The sequence below is a fragment of the Schistocerca gregaria genome, chromosome 7, assembly GCF_023897955.1.
Source record: "Schistocerca gregaria isolate iqSchGreg1 chromosome 7, iqSchGreg1.2, whole genome shotgun sequence".
Classification (NCBI taxonomy): Eukaryota; Metazoa; Arthropoda; class Insecta; order Orthoptera; family Acrididae; genus Schistocerca; species Schistocerca gregaria.
Genome location: NC_064926.1, coordinates 294,633,775 through 294,654,950, shown reverse-complemented (window position 1 = coordinate 294,654,950; position 21,176 = coordinate 294,633,775).

Here is a 21,176-nt window from a genome sequence, read left to right as displayed (position 1 = left end):
TAATTAGAGCCATCTCATGTAAGGAATAACAACAGGGGCCTGAGTAATATAACAAAGTGAACGCAGCTTGGAGAACGACAGGGCGGGTGGCTAATGACATTAGAAGAACTCAATTACTTTTAACAACAGAAAGTGCAGGTACAGTGCAGAAAGAAATATGGGAAAATCAATGTAACACCTATCAGAATAAACACGGCCGAGACGCAAGTAACTGGCCAGAGTACATTAATGAGTGGTGAATCGGGCAAGAAAAATAAGAATTTACCTTCAACGTGGGAGCAGTTGGCTCAAGCCAGACGTGTGACGTAGTAGAATCAAGGTGGGAGTAATAACGTCAAATAAAAGCACTTGGACAACTCAAGACACAGAGACAGAGAGAGTGGGCGCTCACGTCTAGTGGTGGGCCACACACCTGCGTGTTGTTAAGGCGCGACTCTGACCCTGCTTAACGTTTGCGAAGCGAGGGCGATACGCTTCACTTACCGTGGCGACAAACGTGAAGCGATAGTAAAATATTCCTGCGGGAAACTTTTCTGGTTGATTTTTGCGCACGTTGCTTCAACCCAGAGCGAGTGTGCACTTGCCATTAATTTCGACTAGGGAAAATTAAACGTTCCACGGAACGCTTAGAATTTGACACTGATTACCTTCAGTCAAGGCTGGAGTAGGGAATTAGCGATTTCAGATCCAGCACAGAGGCAACGCCGTCGCAGTAGCCGTTTGTTAATGTACGTAGCACTTCTGGCGAAATTAAATGTTGAATCCCATTTTCCGAGAGTTGCATGCTGCAACATGCATACGCTTGAATAGAGAAATTTATGATGGTTCAAATGGCTCTGAACACTTTGGGACTTAACTTCTGAGGTCGTCAGTCCCCTAGAACTTAGAACTACTTAAACCTAACTAACCTAAGGACAACACACACACCTATGACCGAGGCAGGATTCCAACTTGCGACCGTAGCGGTCGCGCAGTTCCAGACTGTAGTGCCTACACCCGCTGGGCCACTCCAGCCGGCGAAATTTAAGAGCTAATTACTAACCTACTCTCCAATGAGTACATGAGAACAGATTAGATGAAGTCATCCTCCTCCATCTTAGTTCATTGTGCAGCTACAATGTAGGTGTAATTTTAATTTCTAAATATTAACTTGTTTCGATTGATAACATTTTCACATATAGTGTTTTGGTAATTTGAATTTAATTTAAAAAAGGAAGAGACTGTGTTATTATTTTAGGTTAAATCACAAACTTCTCATTAATATCAATGTATGTATTCGTGGAAAGTCACAGCAGCATTTTTGATTACTTTGAATTAGGGCCATAATTAATAGCTATATGGAATGTCTCTTTACCACCCTGGGCTTGAGGAGACAGTCAGAATGTTATACTTTGCCGCATTCAAAATTAACAAATCCTACGACACATTGCACAGTGCTTTCGCGAAATATAAGTAGGATATTGGATTCGTCTTCCGGGAACGTACGCTGTCGGATACTGAAGAACAAAACACATACCGATGCAGTATTCCTCTCTTTGCAAAATATTCCACATGTGGTTGCTGCTCGCCATTGGATTTTCTCCGTTCGTTCCTTCAGTACTATCTTGTAAGGTTCTTGTCACGAGCAATACTCAAGTATCTCGTAACAAGTGTTTTGTGACCCACCTCATTTGCTGACTTCAAGAGTTCCAATGAATCTCAGTCTGGCATCTGCCTTTCCTACGATTAGCTTCATATGGTCGTTCAGCTTTAAAACGCTCTGTACTCACAGTTCCAGATGTTTAACACATAGCGTGATGATCTCGTAGGTGGCTGCCGTTACATATGGACTGGCTAAAATATCAGATATTTTGAAGTTACAATTCTTTAGTACAAATATGGAAATTTAAAACGTTTTTGTGTTCTAATATGTAAACGGACCCGTGATCTTCCTGTTTATATTCTTATTGCAGCCAATTTATAGCAGAAGGAAAACACAAGATGAAACCAAATTTTTGAATTAATGGTAGAGTACAGCGTGATTCAACTTGAAAGTTGAAGAGATACACAGCTTAAAATTACATTCATAGGAATCACACACTCGTTGCCTGATGTACCTGAAACAGAATCCTTCACAACAGCACTATCTGTGAAAATAATACGGTAAATGTCTGTAGCAACCCTTTATCAAAATGTATAGCATTCCTACAATTTTCGGATGACCTCTAATCTGAATCTTTATCAAACACTTCTCTTTCATCTTCTGTAGACACGTTGGTGGCTTTTTAAATGACTTTTCCGAACAGTTCTCCTCTTCACTGTCTATTTTGAACACAACACCAACCGAGCAACCGCGAATCAAAGAAAACGCACGAAACAGAGAGCACTCGAACATTGTGTAATGCCTACGAAACAAGAGACAATAACAAAGGTTTAAAAAACGTTGAATTATTCAAGTGATACCGCTGATGTCATCCAAAAAGTATGCAGACATCACAGATGATTACGGGAGTCGTGAAAATAAGTTCGAATCCGCGAAAGATAGTAGTAACTGGCGTGACGTAGTATTATTTCCCCAAATCATTCTCATTTCACACTAGCGTGTAACACTACGACAGCCGCACGCTAAGTGACTGACTGAGTGAACGTCAGTAGATGATGATTTATAGTGATGGCTATAGCAAAAATCTACTAATTGCTGGCCCCTGATTTGATCTGAACTCAGGTAGAATCCTCCCATACGTCGTACAGGGCCCGGAAGATGGCGTAGTAAAACGGAGAAAGTAATCGCCAAAAGTTTTGGAACTAGAAGGCGCAAAGGTGTTTAATTTAACATCTAGATTGAGTAACTCTTCAGCAATCGATTAATCATATACTAATGGTTCTATCAGTCTGTTTATGCGCAGAACATTAAATTTGATTAGGTTGTGGTTCAACTGCCAGTTCTTGCATCAAACGTCGATACTCGGCAGATTTTCTGCATTTTGCCGTCCATTTTTAGCACTGAGACTGCTCTACATTAAACGGTATAATATGTTAGAAGCTTCATGATGCTTCTAACGTTATCTACTGGGTCATTCACATTTATCGTGAACAGTGCTCCTGTAACAAGTCCTTGGGTTATGCCCGAAGTTAGTTTAACTACAGTTCTCTCCTTTAACAATGGTACCGTGCGTTCTGTTTCCAAGGAACTCAAGCCAACCAGGAAACTAGTTAGATTTTCCGTACTCACCAATTTTGTTCATTTGGTGACAATGCAGAACCGTGTCGAACGCAAGGCATGTTGATTGTTTAATTTCAAATGTTGTTATAAATAGTGCCAGATATCGGAATATTTAGAGGGCTAGTTGAAGTGCGTTACAGTGCCTAAGTGTTCTTAAACCAGGAATCTAAGTGTATAGCCCTGCCAACATGGCTGTTCTCAACGTGGACGACAAGGGTGCCCACAGAACACTCATTATGAGGATTCACGGTTTGGGATAACACTTTCTCACTGATGATGTTGATATAAATGACGTGGTTGGTGTCTATGGTAGTCTGAATGAGTGGACGCAACTCATGGTGCAGACAATATCCCCAAAATATGACAGAACCACGTTTGCCCCAAGTACTCTCTCTCTCCACTGTGAACGAAACGTCTTACTGAGCCCTCGGTGCACCGGATGCCTTATATAATTTGAAAAGGCCGGAATCGTGACTCTTCGGACCACACTACAAGCCCCGAGTCGTGTCTTGGCCCGCCCTGTTTCGTTTGGCACAATGAAGGAATGCAGCTCCGTGACTCGCTGTGTTCAACGACCTGTATTGAGATACGCTTCTGCGTGCAGTCCCTTCAAGGTGGTCGCTCAGGAACTGACAGCAGAACCTTTGGTTTGAAGCCGATAGTCATTGATAAAGAGTGTTAGTGATCAGCGATATCTTTCGATTTTTGTGGCCCCTTTCTTCGCACCAAGCCACATAGCAGCAAATGTTACGCAAATCATTGTAGACACGCACTAAGATCGACTGATACACAAAAAATCCGTCACTGAACTGTCAGGGGAGCGTCGAAATATACTGGTGTCAGGGTACGTATCGAACGGGGTAATGTCTGCCGTATAGTCCAACATCAAATATCGCTGTGCACACAGCTACAGACGGTGCAGTACGGTGCTCAGAGCCATTTTCGTTGTTTTTCGGACGTGTCAACAATTTCTAGAGACTGAAACCCTTTCATGAGGATTAGGACATGACCGACCACGTGTGATATCAGAAAGACCGGAACGTAATTTGGCTGTAAGGACACGATGGTACCACCTTAGTACAGCACGGCAACTGGTATCTGACCTCGCAGCGTCCGCTGGACGTGTTGTATCCAGGCAAACAGCGTACAGAAGTCTTCGGCAGAGTGCCTCTTACTATCGGATACCTGCTTTACGTGTGCTTCTGACGCTTCTTTACCGAAGAGAATGTGCAGAGTGGAGTCGTCAACCTGCTACCTGGACGAATGAATAGTGAGACAATGTTCTTTTCACAGATGATTTCCGATTCGGACTGGAGAGTAATTCTCGACGCATTCGCAGCTGGTGGACATGAAACACTATTTCGGGACCCAGACTTCGTGGAAAGAGACTGATGTGAAGGAGGATCCCTAATAGTGTGGGCAGGGGTTATGTTGACCACTCGAACATCTGTTCATAAAACTGTAGGGATGAATCGGTCAGGTATCGTGACAGGGTCTTGGGACCTCATGTCTGGCTGTTGGGAGGTGATGTGGGCCCAGATTTCGTGTTGATGGACGATAATGCTCTACCTCATGGAGAACCTGTGGTTGATGTTTTCTTGTAAACGGGAGAGATTCCATGCATAGCATTGTTTGCTCGCGCTGTCATTTGAATCCCATAGAGTATGTCTGGGATGTACTGGGCAGAAACAGTGCGTCACGTCAGCATCCACCAAACACTCTCCAAGACTTGCGAGCAGCTCTGCAGGAAGAGTGAGTATTGTTGCCTCAACTTCAAAATGATGACATTATCCACAGTATGCCACGTCGTTGTTAAGCCTTTATTGCTGCCAGAGGTGGTCAGACACCATAGTGGGCATATTAACGAGTTTCCAGAACGTGCGGAAAAATCCGTCAAGTCGAAAAATACGGACAACGTTTTTGTCTAGCATTATGCACGTTGCAATTGTTTACGATCTGTATTGTTTACATTGTTTCTATATTACTATCACCGGTTTACACTATTCTGTGGCAAAATAAACGCAACCTTCCAAAAATGTCCCTTTCTTGTTTTAATTTCGGACACCAGCGTACGTCAGCTCCTTCATACCATCCATCATGCGTCGCTGCCGAACAATCTTACTGCACTACCCCACACGACCGACTGGCATATACTTATCACCTAGTACTTGATCAACAATTTTTTATAATAAATAAACAAAAATGAAAATCTAAAGAACATGCACAATGAACGAAGTATATCATCTCTGACAGTCAGCATCAAGAATTTTTTTCTAAATTGTGACAGAAGTTTAAAAAATTCGTTTCAGAACAAATGCACTTTCCTTAGCAGATAAATGCCTCAGATACAGAACCTGAATTTAATCGGAATAACATCAAGGGCATCAGTTTCTTACTAAAACCGGTAGATGACGTAGCTGAACAAAACAATCAAGAAGCTAGTAGATTAACAGAGAAACATTTAAACAAAACTCCAATGAAAGCAACTAAATTGGAAAACCAGTTGCATACAAACATCATCAAAAAGCACGATGAGTGCAATGACCTGGCTCTGAAAGCTCATAAAGCTTCCACAACTGTGATTATGGACGAACCTGGATATGCGAATAACACATCTGATTGCTTTCAGAATAACAACATAAAGGAAATATCATACAATACCAAACAAAAGTTCAATAGTACGCCAGAGGAGCAGCTGAATAAAATCAGTTTCATAATCAAATTGGTAGGGAATGAACCAAACAGCTTCAAAGTTACAGGATCTAACTAGAAAACACAAAACTAATGCTCCCATTAGATTCATTGTAAATGCTATGAACTACCTAGGCAACAATATTTTGATAAAATACGTAAATGGTACATAACCACCAACATAATTTTAAAATCTCTTATTCAGTAAAAAATCGTTACCAATAATTCAAGACATCAAAGAACTTCAGATACCTACCAACAGAGATCTTACTTCCTAGTTACAGTAAATTTTACAGCAGTGCACCCAGTAAATAATCGATAGACATAATTAAATATAATTGAAAGTACCACGCAATAGCTACAGCTGAAACAATTGAACTAATAATATTACTAAGGCTCTTTCTCTCCCAAAAACTGTCACATTCCTTCGCTATATCTGTAAAACAAGCGCTATATCTGTAAAACAAGTCGTATTCCTAGCAATTGGTAATCCACCCAGTGGGATCCTGTGTAGAAATAAACTTCTGAACAACAAACAGCATCACAGAGAAATACCTAACACTGCTCCAGATCTGTAGGTGACACATTCATGGTATGTAATGGAACTGAAGAAGAAACGGAATCTTTCTAAAGTAGATTCAGTAGAACACAAAAATATTCAGTTCACTGTAGAACTCCAGAGGGATAGCAAAATAAATTTTAGATATTACGGTATACAAGCCAGAACATCAACGTACCCAGAACATCAACGAACACAGAGAGTGCCATCGATGACACCTTCACGCATGAAAAATCACATAAACAAACTGCATTCAAAGCTCTATTATGCAGAGCGCAGAAATTTCCATTTCTAATTCAGAGTATTAGGCAGAAATGAACGCAGTCACATCCACTACACGTAATAATGGCTATCATGGACATGGAATAGACATACTTTCTCAACTGATAATAAAAACAAAAGAGCAAACTGACAGAACTATCACCCACAACAACATATAAAAACCAAAGTATATCTAACCATATTTAGGCGTCATTTCCGATAAAACAAACAAACTGTTTAAAAACACAGGTTCACTTTTGCAACCACCAAGAACTTAAGCAAGGAACTGGTTTCTGATATCCAACAACGAGCTAAGAAACTGAGCAGAACAGACATTTATATTATAAACTGACATTCTGTCATTGTAATTAATCCTAGATTTTTAAACGAATACCTCGCTATTTGACTGCATTGTTGTTTATTTAATCAAATTCACTTAAAATCATTGTATGACTGTTGCTGACAAACATCAAAATCCCACATTCGGCAAACGGGCAAAAATATTTAAACCCATTTTAAAGAACTTATAGATTGTTTCAAACGCCATAAAGCTAAATTCTCAGCTATAGCCAAGCACACTGACGATACCGGACACAATGATTGCAGAAAACTACGATCTTAAAGTACTGCACATTCTGGAGAATATCTGGAAACTCGACATCTTGTCAGAAATTGTCAGTCGTGGTCAATAGTGCAATATGAGATCCCAAACGAAGTTACGGCTTCGGAGAACGCACATTATTCACCAGTTTCAATTCAGTTTTGCTACCGTTAAAAGGGATAACACAGAGCGATTATAAGTATATACGAATCTGTGTTCCATTAGTAATAGCCTTGTGATTCTTAACTAGTTCTATGCTTTCGTTATTAACATAAAACTGTCACAGCCTCTCTTGTAGTGACATATTTCGTTGAGCACAGAGATGTGACGACAAGATTTGCAGAAGACATTGCTAGTGATAGATAGCTCCAGTACGGATACATTGACAGTTAAATCGAAAGAGAATTCGATTTGACCATTATCATGTTTCCACCGCAAGGCAGGGTTGACTGTGATGGCGTGTTTTAAGTAACATTTGCCAGTTTACAAACTGTATTTGTCAAATCCAAGGAGTTGTAGTAATGGAGGTAACTGGAAACACGACAAGAAGATAGCCATTTCATAAGAACACAGTGATTATTTTAAAAACTTATTTATATGAACTACAGATTAACAAACGAGGTTCACATTCCCTCACATTAAGGTATCCTTCTCTTCCTCTGCAGGATGACAACTGTTCATTCCAACACCGTAGATATGAACTTTAATTAATACGTGCATTTTATAACAAGGTAGATTAGTATTGTCATTGTAGGCTGAAAATGAGATTTATTTCTCGAAACATTTAGGTTTATTAAAAATTTGGTAGTCAACAGACCTTGTTGTCTATACAATACGTTTTCAAACAGACACTGCGTCGCAATTTTGACTATTCGTTACAGTCTGTTTTTGTGTCATTTCTACGTTTCGCATACTCTGTAGCAACCAAAATTAGCAAAGATGCCTTCTAGAATGAAACTCTTTGAGAATGTATTTACGTGGGGAGACTTGCAAGAAAAAGCAATGAAATATCTGACTTCGAAGCCGAGTAGTTTGGGTTGACCTGGAAAGACACTGTTCCAATGAAATACTTGTTATTAGATGTGTGTTCGGCGTGATTAAATTAACGACGTAACTTCCTGGCGGCTGAGGGGCTTTATAGCTATCCTGAAAACTCCTTTCGTTGTACTCACGTGGCTCATATTTTTGAGGCGGAAAAACTTTTATCCTGGAATCAGCACGATTTTAGAAAGCATAGCTCGTGCTAGACTCATTTTGTCTTCTTCTTACATAATCTCCTGCGAATTGTGAATGGAAGTTAACAAGCAGATTCCGGATTTCTAGACTTCCGAAAAGCATTTGACATGGTGCCTACTGCTACCTGTCAACTAAGGTACGGGTATACAGAATAGGTTCCCAGACATGTGACTGCCTCGAAAACGTTTTAAGGTATAGACGCAAGGATGTCCTCGACGGCGAGTTTTTATCAGAGGCAAGGATGTGATCAGGAGTACCACAACGAAGCGTGAAAGACCGCTATTATATTCCATATACATAAATGATCCGGCGGGCGGGGTGAGCAGCAATCAGTGGTTCTTTTCTCTTATCAAGTTCTGGTGTACAGGAAAACCTCGCTGAGTGACCATACGACGATACAAGATACCTTAGACGAAATTTTTTGTTGGTGTGATGGGCGTCAGCTAACTCGAAATGCTGAAAAACGTAATTAATGTGGATGTGTAGGAGAAATAAGCCTATAAAGATCGAACACAGGATTAGTAGTGTGCTGCCTGACACAGTCACATCAGTTAAATATTTGGGCGAAACGCTGAAATGGAATGAGCACTTAAGGATAGTAGTAAGGAAGGCAATTAGTTAACTTACAGGTTATTGGGAGAATTTTCGGACAGTGTGTTTCATCTGTAAAGGAGATCGCATGCAGGACGTAAATGTGAACCATTCTGGAGCAAAGCTCGAGTGTTTGGAATCTGCACCAGGTCGGATTAAAGTAGGACATCGAAACAATTCAGTGGCGCGCAGCTAGATTTGTTGCGCGTAAATTAGAACAACACACGAATATTAGAGAGATACTTCGGGAACTCAAATGGGAATCCGTGGAGGGATGGAAACGATGTTTGCGAAAAACAATACTGAGAAAATGTAGAGAACTTGCATTTGAAGACGACTGAAGAACTATTCTACTGCCAATAATTTCGCGTAAAGACCACAAACACAAGAAACGGAAATTAGGCCTTGTATTCAGGCTTATAGGTAGTCGTTTTGCCTTCGTTCTGGAACAGGAAAGGAAATGACTAGTAGTTGTACAGGGTACCCTACGTCACGCACTTGACGGTGACTTGCTGACTATGTGTGTGGAAGTAAGTATAGATGAAGGTACCTCTACGGCGTATTAACCACATCAGTGATAGATGAGCTGACGGATGCTTTTTCTCAGGAAACTGGGTAAATTAGTTAGATTATCTTTATGACAGATGTCAAAAAGGTAGCCTTTTAAGATATGATATGAGAAATGACAAGATATAAGCGTTTCTTTATCATATCAAAAGCATCTCAACGCTTCCAGGAGGTGTGCGTATTGTAAAAGTAACAAGTGTATTTATTAGGAATGGGCTGGTAATATCACCTCAGGTATTTTTTAAGACTTTTCTTTCCAGCTATTTCATACGCCTAAAAAGCGTTCATGAGTTACATCAGAATAAAACGTGATTTCGGTAGACTGAGCTAAAATCTATTCAGTCAACAGTCTTGTAGCTGCAGTTATAATAAAGAAAAAATTTGGTTGCGCTGCGCATCTCTTATTTTGATACAGTTAAGAAGAATTTCGGTGTCCAGTATCGCTTTGGATTCAATACAGCTTCCCCACCTCCCTTTCCCTACCCACCGCCCTCTTCCTGACAAATCTTAATTTTATGAGCGTCACTTCTTGATATTTTGTCCACTAAGCCGCGGTACCTGGCGTATACTCAAAGCAGAGAATAGATTAAGAAGTAAATAATTAATACGACGATGTAATTCCCGCGCGAAAATTTTAGTTTCAAAGTTTAAATGCTTTCTGCCAATAAAAGTTTAAATATATATCAGAAAAATAATTAAAACTTACGTAACAAGGTCGGAAGTTAATTTTAAAAGTTGTAATTCCATTCCAAAGCTCGTTGTTGGAAGTATTTCCAGCTCCAAAATGTCATTAAACTGCCACACGTCTCTTTTGAATACAATGAAAAATACAACCTAAGCGCACCACATGGAATCCCTAACAATAATTTTATCCCGGAAAGTTGACTATTTACGCCTCAATTCGTAGTTTTATTATTCGTAGACTAGGATAACAATTGTAACATTTAGAAGGCTCTAGATATTTCATTAATATGGAAAGCTTCCAGCATACAGAGTTTTTGAAGTACCGATACGAAGAACAAGAACATGACGTATGAGTGAAGAGACACACAACAATAATCAGTGTACTGGGATACCGGCCGGGGTGGCCGAGCGGTTCTAGGTGCTACAGTCTGGAACCGCGCGACCGCTGCGGTCGCAGGTTCAAATGCCGCCTTGGGCATGGATGTGTGTGAGGTCCATAGGTTAGTTAGGTTGAAGTACTTCTAAGTTCTAGGGGACTGATGACCTCAGAAGTTAAGTCCCATAATGCTCTGAGCCATTTGAACCAATTTATTCGTTTAGGATAAATTTACATTTTCCTACTGAAAAAGCCTATTAGGAAAATCAAGAATATGAAAAACCTGCATTCCTTCATCATAGTTGTGCACAGTGAGAATCTTTCTAATAATGAAAGGAGAAATGAGATAGTTGCGAATGAAAAGCTAACTTGGCTTGGGACATAACAACGAAGGGCTACCGTACGTCTACTACACATCTTACTAAAAATTGGTGAAAACAAAAATGGGTGAAAATAAAATTAATAAACTGATAAAGACCCGACAGCTTATTTTTAATGGTGTTTAAAAAAAAAGGCTCATGAACTGTAACTTCATCCTCGTTGATATGGCAGCTATGGAATATATACATATCAAAACTTAGTGCCCAACTAACACTACTATAAGAGGACGTTTCTCTTAGGACCATTATTAATCGGATAAGTAGCGCTGCACATAAAACAAGCTGAAAACTAGATAGGCTATTAAGGCTATTATAAACATTCTGGAAAACAAAATACTGTTCATAGTTGGCATGATGTCACTCACGAATATATGAGAATAATGTACAACAGTAAACCAATCTAATTTGATATACCTATGATGTTTGCAAATATTCCGGTAACTGGGACTATAGACCATATACAGCGGAATCTGATTAAATATATAAAACTGACAATAGCTGAAATTACTCATATGGTTAAATTATTAGCGTTGATTACAGCTCACAACTGTTTCACATTCCAAGGGAAAAATGATATGCAAATGGGTGGCTTGGCTGTGAGTAGCTATCTGGTAGAAATATGATTTCTACAGAATTTGAACACTCAGATATCAGTATTTGGTAGTATAAAAAATATGGCAGTGACTCAGTAATGTGGTTTGATGGCTCTCTGAAGGAAGTGAAGTTAATACACAAAGTAGAAATAGCCTCTGTCACAGTACTTATTAGTTTACAAAAGAGGCCAAAGGAAACAAAACTGTTAATTTTGTTGATTTAATTTTTAAATATTGTCAACATATATATACACATCTGGAATATTCTGGAAAACCACAACTACGAACTAAACATCAAAGGGCATACTTTAACACTGTGGATGGTGAAGAGATTTAGACAGAACTACATATTTTCCAAGCTACTGCTATCTGCATTGTGTACAGGCCAGATATCCTGTTCGTTGATGTAACACCCCCGCCCTCCCCTATAATGACTGCCAGTTTCTTGTAACTAAAAACTAATATGCTATAAATTATATATGTTGTTATTTCAGGTCCATATGTCAGAATTTAATCTTGCATTGTGTTCCTGTACTTAGAAGATCCATACAGGCTAACTGAGTACCAATGTACTATCCCCCATAATACAAGCTTATGATTTATAAGGCATTTTTGATAATTTTCACGTATTCTATTACTATTAAAGTATGTATTAGTATGTTATTCTTAAGAATGCATATGGAACGTGTTATATAGACTTCCGATCTTCGCATGATGTAATTATTGCGACAACAATACTGTGGAATTAAATGAATGTGTATATGATTTTTCAATGTAGTACTGCAGTATATTCTTATGTACATAGTACAACATACCAATCTACCTCATTTCTGCAACCTTGCCTTTCCTTTCCCCTACAGCCTCCCACCTTCCATCCCTCATTCCCATAAAATGGGGAGTCAGTTTTCCTTTTAAATGGCTTACTACAAACGCTGGCACGGTTCAAGAATGTATATGAAATATGAAGTATGCTCTGAGAATCTTGTATAAGTGTACTGGTTTTTAGTATTGTGATGCTCCATGGCAGCTTTCATGGGTTTCCTATGTTATCTCATAATAATATATTTACTTAGGTTGGGTAAGCCACCAGGAGGGTGTGGTTTACGATTTTATATTATTGAGTCTTTGCGATTATTTTTGAGGAAACGTTTTGGCGTGTTTCTTAAAATGGTTACATGTACGGGATGAGTCTTGAAGAAAGATGCATGCTTTGAGAGGTGATAGAATTAGTGATTAAGTCTCACGTGACGTTCTCGCGCTATAGCTTAGGTGGTTTTTGTAAGCCAGTTTGGGGTAGTGTTTCGACTTAATAGACCACCTGTGTCCGGAATATCGTTCGCCTCTACTGCCTCTACATCACTATGGTATGTTATAAACACATTAATTGAATAATACAGAAATTAAAAAAACAATGTCTCGGAAATAATTCTGAACAGAGCATATGTCTAGCTTATGCACTTCCATCAGGTCTCAGAGCATGTACATGCTGCTAAGGATGTATATGCTGCTGAGTCATCCCGCATATTTTGAGAACGGTGTTTCAGACCATATCTGAGCAACGGGATGATAAGGTCATGTATCATAAGGGTTTATCAAGCACTAAGCACTAAGCCAAATAAATAAACCGATTTGTCTTTGTGGTAACGCCTTTATCACTGCAAAGATCGTCACTCCAAAGACACGTGGCTCCCACAGCGGTGGTACATTTTAACTATCTCTGGAGTGGTTTTGATATACGTAACATTAGTTGATGTATGGACATGATGCATGCATGTGACAGAATTCGAATAGGCCATAATGTACGCAGTACAGTATTTTAAAGTTGGTCTTCTGTGCACAATTTCAGCTGCATAATATCCTTTTAAGTTGTACTCATATCCTGCGATACAACTGGTTTATAGGACCAGATGTATGTAGTGATATTTCGATCGTGAAATGTCATTCAGAACATGTTGGGCTTTTAGTACTATGTAACTAATTTTCAACTTATAATGACTTTCATGTTGTCATTATGCTCTCCACTGACCGAAACATCTGTCTTGTAATATGTAAAGGATGGCTTTTCATGAAGTAAGTACAATCTATACAGTACATTATAGTGCAAAACCACATAATCACAAAAACTCAGTTATGTTTTAGGACGCAAGTACTCAATGTTTGTAAACCATGAAATCACAACAAAATTAGTGTAAAACTTACAAATACGTCAACAGTGCCATCTGACGAATGTCCCAGACTCGAAACTAGTAATGGTACTATGAAATTCTTCCCAAAAGCTTGTGGCTGGTTGGAGTAGTTCCTGGCATATAATGTAAGAAATCATCTGCGGTGTGCTCTAAACAAAAGGGATATAATTATTACTTTTTCTTACCGGTGTAGTACACTCACCAAAATTGCTTAGACCAAAGACAAACAGTCAGAGAATATTTCTTCTTTTCTTCGCCGGTTTGTATAGTAGGAATGAAGATGTTTACGAATACACATATACACAATCACGAACCTCTGCAATGAGTACAGTTTGAATCACAGAAGGATATCTTCCTGAACGACCAAGAGTAGGCGTTACTTCCTATAAGGCATCTGTCTCGTGTTGGTAGAATCAGACATTGAAAACTGATATTAAAAGTAGAGAGTAAATGTGAAAAATACACTTTTGGAAGAAATGGAACAATCTTCTAAGCGGGAACAATATACGTGATGAACTGAAGAAACTGAAGCAGAACGGAGATATCTACAAATACTGAAAGAAAGGAAACAGAACACTATTAATCCTCTGTAGCAGGAGGAAAGAAGGAAGTACGAATCGAAAAATCACTAGAAACAAAATACATACGGAATGACGTTTGTAAAGAAACCTAGCTAGTATAAGTGAGACATTCCCTCATATCTAAGACGACCTTCCGTTCCCTTCACGGATTAGGTGATTTCATCTATTAGGTCAACATGGCCCAGCCGTCTCTGTGTTATCTCTCTGGGTTTCTAGTCAAGAATTTGTTCTTTAAGTCTGTTTTCATGCATGTTATCTACATGTTCCATCTGTCTCTGTTAACATCTATTTTCTTGTGCACTAAATCACCTTGGTATTAATACGTAGCATCTTCATGTCTGAAGCGATCTTCCCCGTTGCACCAGGGAGAAATAGCATTTCCTCAGCCTGCATTCTCCTCATATCCTTTTGCGTGGTAACCGAGGTTTCAGGTCCATAGAGCATGGTAGGCGCTACCACGACCTCACCTGTACCTTTTTCGTGACATTTAGGAGGCGTATTTCCACTTGTTCCACCAATTACATTAGTTTAGGGCCTTGCTATAAATTTCACTGTAAAAATGTCGTCCTATGTCATAGGGAAGATACTGGAAGTCTGTTTTTTGTCCCAGTATTACATTATTATTAAATTTTATATTTTATAGTCCACTATTCCTCGAATACTATAATCTCTGATTTATTGGTGGAGCTGCTCATGTTATATTTAGCAGCCAACAAACTTAGATGACAAATGGCTGTTTGGAGATTATTTTCATTTGCCTAAATTATTATCTGGTGATCTGCGTATAGGTGAGTAGTAAAACATTTCTGTGTGTTGATAATTATGCCAAGCTCTGTCTAGGTCATCTACGATGATGTAGATGTTGAAAGTGGAGATAGGCCACACAGACATCCTTGTCTCACTCCCTGTGAAATTGGAAAGTGTTTAGACAAGTTATCTACGTTTTTGTTTATAATTTCATCACTTTGTAAAGCACTTTTGAGTTTTCAAAAGTTCTTCCTCAATCTGTTAGAGTTGATGTGCGTCTATAAGTCAAATTCGTTTCCTTTCTCTACAAGTTGTTTTGGACTAAAATTACCAGCAGTGCAGGATCATCCTTTTGTAACAGGCGTTTGCTCATCTAATAAAATTGTATCCGAGATATGACGTAGATCATTAAATATATTAAATATCTAATTCATTCATTTAGATGACGCTCATACTTCTGGTGATTGGTCAGTTCTCATAGTATTCCTCCACAACTGAATCGTCAATCCACAAATTTTTATAATGTTGTTGTCATGCTTCCAAAGTTATTAGATTTATACTGGCTGTGTCTTTCTCTTTATGATACATATGTCTCAATAATTTTTATGTTACTGACTGAAGCCCGTGAATGTCAGCTTCAGTTTCGTTAATGAAAAGCTCCCATGATTTTTTCACTTATCTCTGTATACCTTAGTTCGAAGTGTTTAAGCCTTTCTTTCTTCTGTATATTGTTTTCTTGCCAAGACCCTTGTCAGCTGTTTTCAAACCTGCATGGGAGTTTGCCATTCGTCTTCAGTCGAATCTGTTAAAATGTCAGTAGATAATTTATGTGCTAGTGATTTCTGTATTTTTCTTCACGACTGGTACTACTTTCCATATCGGTTTTCCGCATCTTGCCAAGATTTGAGTTTCAACGTATACAATATAATGCTGTGAGCCAGTATCAAATCATCTAAAAACATGAGAGCGAATCAGGAGGTGTGTAATTGTGGAGTTAGCAATATCACAGCCATTAAGAGCTCTAGTTCCTCTTGCGCTTATATTTACTAATTTCTTTGTTGAGGAAGATGATATTAATTACCTTCATTGAGTTAAAAGCGGAGAAGTCTCTAGACTTTTGGCCCTTTTTGTTGATGTATGTGTCTCTGTGTATATGCTCTAGGTTTTGGATTGGGATTTTGCCAACTCTACAATTCATTTCTCCGACACTTCTAATATTCTGACGTTAGCTGTGGCGATTGAAAGGTTGTCGTAATTGTTAGTACAAGATATCAGTTTCTTCATCTCTACCTTATTCTGCAGATAATGAGCTGTCACGAAAAGATGTCCTCTATCAGTCTTGTAACGAGTTAGTATTAACCTATCATTGGTATATGTTTAGTAGTCTGTTTTATTCCTACGTTTCTGATAAATGATTAGAGCTGCACCGTCAATTACACGTTTTTCTTTCTCAGTTCTATATACTTTTAGCACCTGTCAACGTTTCTTTTTCGTTTCTGATGTTGACCAACTTCTCTCATAATCTTTGAATGAGTTCTGACGCCATAAAAACTAGGCTACCACTTATTTTCCATGTTATTATCTGAATGGTGTCTCTTATACCACTTCTATGTCCTTTCCAATTTCCTGTTGGTCAACGTTTCGATCCATGAGCTTTTTCCATGATTTACTTGTCAGAATATTAGGTGCCGCTTGCCCGCGTTACGAGCGCTACGAATGGTAAGGGTGGTGGCTGTGCTGTCATCTCTAAGTTTCCACCCCAACTTGTCTGTTAATATACAGAGGGGGTAGCTGCTTCCGCTCATTAAGACACGAAGGGAGCGCATCTCCCCACGTCGCCTCGATGACTGTTGCAGTCTTTAATGCAATAGTGTCCTATCACCGTGACCAGGTGAACTCAGGTTTTTTTAAAGAGGTGTTACTCCTCGCTCTTTCGCAACCGTGATTGGGACCGATTATGAAGGAGTTATTGAGCTATAAGTAGGAATGTCTACTCAAGAGTTGGGGCCTATACACGAGGGACAGTCAAGAAGTAATGCCTCTTACTTTTCTTCATGATGAAAATTTGTTTAGGGAAAAATTTGAATTTTGAAACTATTCCACAATGCTTCTTCTGCAATCCACTACAGCAGTAACATTCTGCATCAACAGCGTTCTGTTGTTGATTTCTTGAATGCAAAAGGTGCGACTCCCATTCACTTTCATGAACTATTGCAAAATGTATACGGTGATGCAATAGTGGATATCAGCACTGTTACACTGTGCGTTCCTTACTGTAACGACGCTGAAGTGCAAACACCATTGGCTCATGAAACGCGGAGCGGCTGGCCTGTGACTGCATTGACTCCATTAAGCGAGTCGATGACATCTACGGCGTTGGAGCTATGAACCCATCTTCTTATAGTGCTGATATTTACCGTTGCATCACCCTACACATTTTCCTATCCTTCGTGAATGTGACTGGCCGTTCCACCTTCAAGAATTCTATCACAGAATGCTGTCTGATACGAACATCGATGTCGGCTATTTTGCTAACGACTGCAGTACCGGCATCTGCAGACGCAGAAAATTACTACGGTAGTGTATTGGAGAAGAAGTATTGCAGAGTACCTCCAAAACCCAAATTTTTCACGTAAGGAAGTTTATTTCAGGAGAAAAAAAGACAGGAGGTATCTCTTTTTGACTTAACCTCATAGGTGGAATCTAGCAGAAATAGTGAAGTTTAGAGTAATTAAATCATATAACGCTACTGGATACAATGTATGCCTTTTAGGCAAAACACTAATTTTTGGTATGGACTCAAACATCTTTCAGCACGTTTGTGCCCTGGTCAGTATATGAAATTATGAATGTGTTTCGACTGATATTTAATCTACGAAAATTAGGCCTGAAAACGGTTTTTCTTTGTTGTTTTCATTACCGTAGTTTTTCCTTCTGTACATTTTCAGGGTCTCGTAGCTTGTTATCTGCAATTAATCTGGTACTTCGAAACAGGAGGCACGAGGAGACCGAACTAATTTAAACCTGTGAATAGCCACAGTTGCTGCACCATAATAAGAGCGGGTGCGCTCCCGCCAAGCGAGACAGTTGTTTTTCTGTTACTGCCGTAGTTAATGAAGAGAATGTAAAATCGATCTGATAACGTTATTCTGTATCCTGAGAAAATTCTAAACATTGTGCTACGTTGAAATCATCAAGGCTCCGAAGATTATAATACCTGTGTGCTAATTCTCGTGTCTGAGGCATACCGGAAAACGTAGTTTCGAATGTGAGAATATGTAGAATCGCTTACTCGTCTCATTCGTATATACGAACTTAGAAGGTCATGTAAGCTTTCATTTCCGCGATCCATCATTGGTACGATTTGTGACGTCGAAGACAATTTAAAAAAATGGTTCAAATGGCTCTGAGCACTATGGTACTTAACATATCAGGTCATCAGTCCCCTAGAACTTAGAGCTTCGTAAACCTAACTAACGTAAGGACATCACACACATTAATGCCCGAGGCAGGATTCGAACCTGCAAACCGTAGCGATCGCGCGGTTCCAGACTGAAGCGCCTAGAACCGCTCGGCCGGCAAGACAATTTCAGGTCTAGCGTACACTATATGCGCGTTGCAACTAAAGTAATCTGAAAGCAGTTCATACATTCTCGAAAACGACGGAGTATCCGAGTCGTCTAAGCGGTTTGGCTTAGGAGGAAAATACAAAACGTTTTAAGGGGATCAGCACAAAAAGGATACTTCTCAAAATCTGGGACACAACCTTAAACTCTGCGATGTGGTGAAATAGAGGCCTTGCCGTCGGGAATATACTTCTCAGACTTTTGCTGCTTCTTGGAAAGATGGGAACAGAATACGGCCGACAGCACCGGGTTTTTTTTATGTATTTTAACTGGCCACACCAGAAAGTAGCACATTGACCTCAAACATTTTACTAACTAATTTTTTTTGTATGTTTATTCAATCTATTGGTTGTCTTAAGTGGTTATGCCGACTACGACAGAACACTGTCGCTTAATCAGATGTACGAAATTTGACTGAGTTGAAATCAACTGTGTGAACGAAACTGCGACGCAGTTGTCTGCTGGAGTGTTTAATTTCGTTAAATATGCAATTAACAGTTGCAGGAGAAAGAGGATACTTCAAGAAGTAACAATTCAATAACTCTAACACCAGCAAAAAGCGAATATTGTATAATAAATCTGAAACCAAAATATGAAAGGGCTTACAAAACACTCCTTCCGTTTATTCTATCGACAATACTTCTCACTCAGAATATTTGGCTGTTATGTGACTGTATTCTTTCACTCAGCATTGTTCAGCTTGCCTCGTTTACCAAATTAATTACCGCTGAATGTTTAACGACGAGATTTACTTGTTTCCCTCGCTTTTCCATAACCTGTTCTCGTGTTACTGAAATTAAAGCTGAATGATTTTCTGATTTTTGTTCACAAGCAGCAGTGTTTTCAAGGTACCTTTAGTTCCCTCCATAATTTAATACTACGGATGTATAATATGTCCACGTAAATAAGTCCAACATCGTCTGTTCAACTCAGGAACGAGAAATGCCAAATACAGGTTTACACACAAGGACTTGTCTCTGCCATATGGATGCGACTGTAGCTGCAATTTTGTTGACTAGAATAACAAAGGCACTTACCTATTTTTTTTTATTTCACGGGGGACTCATTAGACATACACACGGCTACTCAAAAACAAGGAAGAGCTTTCGAAGAATTATTGCTTCCATACAAAACATAGAAACATAATTGCAACGTTCCTGGAAAGAGGAACGTGCAAATATTCACCCCATCATTGTGAGCATCAAGTACTAGACGACAATTATGGAAACGGTGGCTCATTTCCCGCCACACACGCAGCAGCTGGTCTGTCGTTACCGAATTCACAGCTTCAAAAATGTGTTGTCGCAAACTTTCAAGAGTGTCAGGCATAGGTAACGTCGGACGTACGTGGAAAATTTCTCCAAGCGCGTCCGACACTACCTGAATGACACCATTCCAGGACTTTCGATAGCAAGAGTAGGAGCAGAAGACGAGCCTCCCACCTCTCCTGACGTCACACCTTTGACTTTTATCTGTGGAGGTAAAGTAAAAGACAGCGTTTTTATCCCCCTATGCCTGACACTCTTGAAAGTCTGAGACATCGCATTGTTGAAGCTGTGAATACGATAACGAGAAACCAGCTGCTTCGTTTTTGGCAGTAAACGAGGCATTGTTTTCATATTTGTCGTGTAACGCATGGTGATCTTATTGAGTACATAAAAATTTTACCTTTTCTCTTTCCAGGAAGGTTTAAATTGTATTTCTGTCTTCCTTGGTTTCGAAGAAATGAATGTTACAAATCTGTTCCTACCTCCTGAATAACCCTGTATCAAACTTACCTGTCAGTGCAAGATATAGGGTACAGCGAGGCTATTCCACTCATTTCAACTGTAAACGCTATAGAAAATGACCTGAAACCTTTTAAACATTTTAAAAATCCGTCAACGAGTTACAATTACGGTATTTTAATTGTGAATACATTCCTGTAAATAAAAGGTCGAAATTCCTTTACAGGAACAAAGTATGAAACAAACATTTCAAAGCAAAATTACGGGGCTATTTCACCCAGTCAAGAAGCTATTCAGCGCAGTATGTTTCAGTGTCAAAATCACAAGCACTTATGACAAGCAGACATTTTTCAGCGTTTTGCACTCACACACACTTCGTAAATAAATGTAGTATATTGTTGGCACTTTATCTAGAGGAGCTCCATATAACGCTTGTTACTGCCTGTTTCATTTCTAATGTAGCACTTGATGCTTTTTCCTTTTGCATGTACGGGCCATATCAAAAGAAACCAAATAATTGTGCTTTCTAGAATTTCACTGTAAAACATCAGTTAATCTAATAACTTGA